Below are 2759 nucleotides of genomic sequence, written 5' to 3'. Positions count from 1 at the left end.
AGAGTTGGTGGCTAGCTCTCAACCCACTTTCTCTAGAATTTTCTATTAGTACACAACATGTTGTGGTGTAAGTTGTGCCCATATGAGAACCCACAACTCGTGCATCATATTTATACTTATTTTTACAGTTATATTATAAGCAACAAAAACATAAGATAAACATTAGATATCATTCTACATAATATGACACATTTAGAAGACTCCAAGATAGAAGAGTGTTATCTTGAGTATGACTTTGAAACTTATCATTATCTCAGCAGCAAGCTTTGGAAGAGTCTTGGTTCAATCATGAGATTTGAAATTGGAGATAAACCTTAAGATAATTTATTCGAAATTCCTTAAAAGATATTTCTTGGAGCCATTGTTATGTTAACTATGAATTTGATAAAATTATTGAACCAAATTTTAGTATATTTTTATGTTAACCTCATAAATATTAATATTTTATATTTATAAACTCAAATTATGTAAAGTTCCGAAACCGCTGTTTTCGACACCATTGAAAATCAGATTATTACATATAAAATCATCTAAAGGCAATGAAAGGTTCGAGAGTTTCCTAGCTCACGAACGTTCTAACATATTATTTTCATTGGGCCAGGCTAAACCTGCTCTGTAGGCTCAGTCGATAAAGATTGATCAACATTAATGGCGTGATCACCTCCTGTAGAAGCTGAATCCTTATTTACAGAAACAACACCTACTTTCGAGTCCATAGGAGGCCTTTTCTTCCCATTCACAATCTCAACCGGCCATTCTTCTAAATCCTCACCCAAGTCCAAGATTTGCTCCAACTTTGCCGACCCATCTAATTGTTGGCCCATAAGCCTAACCTTTAAATGAGCATATGAATTTGCAATGGAATATTTCCATTTTTATGTATATTTTACAAGCACACAAAACTAATAAAGTTTATGTTAATCAAATTTGTATGACCACATAAACGACTATGCATTGTCATATAATTTTTTTTTTGAAGTTTTAAGCAGTTTGTTTTTTTTAATATAAAATTTGAGTCTTTTAGAATCAAGACCAAATTGAAAGAATGTGTAAACATTAAGGGTCAAATTACTTAAATTTTTTTAGAATTAGGACCAAATTGACATAATGTGTAATCATTGAGTGCTAAATTTGTTTTAACATAATGTCTAGAACTATCCATAGTCCCTCTCCAACCCATAAATAGAAAGACAATACACTTCAACACACTCGAACCCATGTCCTCCGATATTGATAACAATAGTCATACCAATCGAATTAAGACCTATTGAATTATCCCTTCAGCTATTTCATAAAATTAGCCCCCCAAGTCAAATGCTATTCCGTTTTAAGATCCAAGAATTCATGGTTTTCGGAATTGGTTAAGTGACTAATTCTTAATTTAATGAATTCAATCGATCTTATTATCAATCAATTTAATATTAAAAACGTAAAAAAATTTTAAAAAAGTTTGAAAAAAAATCATTTTTAAAATATAAAAACAATTAAATAATAATATCATAAACATTATAATATCACTGCCCGACTTAGGGCCTTACTTTAGTGTCTTTTTCCTTTTTTGCATTTGCGCAGGCTTTAAATTGTTAATACTTTTCTAGACAAATATAAAAATCATTTTAACCCGTTCTTTTACTCACTCAGGTCAACAGATTGATGTATTGATTGATTCCTAATTCAACCAATCGGTCCGATCTAATTTAAAGAATTATGTCAAAAATTATTAATTACATCGTATAAATTAACGCTCCAAATACCCAAATTCACCAAAACTTACTATTATTTTTCTTCTTTATTATAGATGTATAATTTTAAAATCATTACCGCCTCAATGAATCTCTTCAATTTAATTTTTTTACTTATCTTTAATATTTTCTATCTTTTTAAAATTAGGTAAATATTTAAACATAATTCATTAAAAAATATTCAAATATAAAATATATGGATTGATAATGCACTTAATAAACATATCTTTATTCTTTATTTTAATTAATTTTGGACATGAATTTTACCTAATTTGGCACTTAATTTTTATGTAGGACAATTTCTATGTAGGGTTTGGCTGTAACACCCCAAAATTTGACCTGAAAGCCCGATTAGATCTGGAGGGTCACTATGCTCATCGAAAAGACCCGCTCGATCAACCGTTCATTTAATCACATTAAAACGTAAAAATTAAACATACACACAATAAATCATTTAACAAATCATTAAATTCCAAAATAAAAATCAAGACACCCAAATTGACCAATTAACAAATCGTAAGTGTCATGGGACTAGACATTTCATCTCGCAATTCGTGTGGCCTTAGAGGATTTCTACACTTCAAATGTGCCTAAGTCAGCCTAACTCTTGCAAGGTAAGAATTCTCACAAAAATTCTCTTAAGGCATCGAAAATAAATTGAAAGCAACTCAAACACAAAAGAAAGCTTGAAAGAACAAAATAACCACAGAAAAGCAACGCCTACAAGGTGTTTGAGTAAATGCTCTCAATTAGTATTCACTACTAAAGAATGAAATGCAATGGATACAATAGATGATTACAAATGAGGGGGAGGTCATCTATTTATAGTTAAGCTCCACCAAAACCAACGGTATAGATTTGAGTTACATTGACGGACAATATCAAAGCCTATCTACAATTAAGGGATTTACATAATCCTTAAAGATTACACAATCAAATCTTATTAGATTATAATCTCCTACAATCTTCTAAGATTACTTTTCATATCTACCGAGGTAGCCCTGATCTATCATAAGT

Source organism: Gossypium raimondii, chromosome 5 (assembly GCF_025698545.1).
Source record: "Gossypium raimondii isolate GPD5lz chromosome 5, ASM2569854v1, whole genome shotgun sequence".
In the NCBI taxonomy this organism is placed as follows: Eukaryota; Viridiplantae; Streptophyta; class Magnoliopsida; order Malvales; family Malvaceae; genus Gossypium; species Gossypium raimondii.
The sequence above is the reverse complement of the archived record's forward strand: the minus strand, read 5'-3'. Positions refer to the sequence as shown.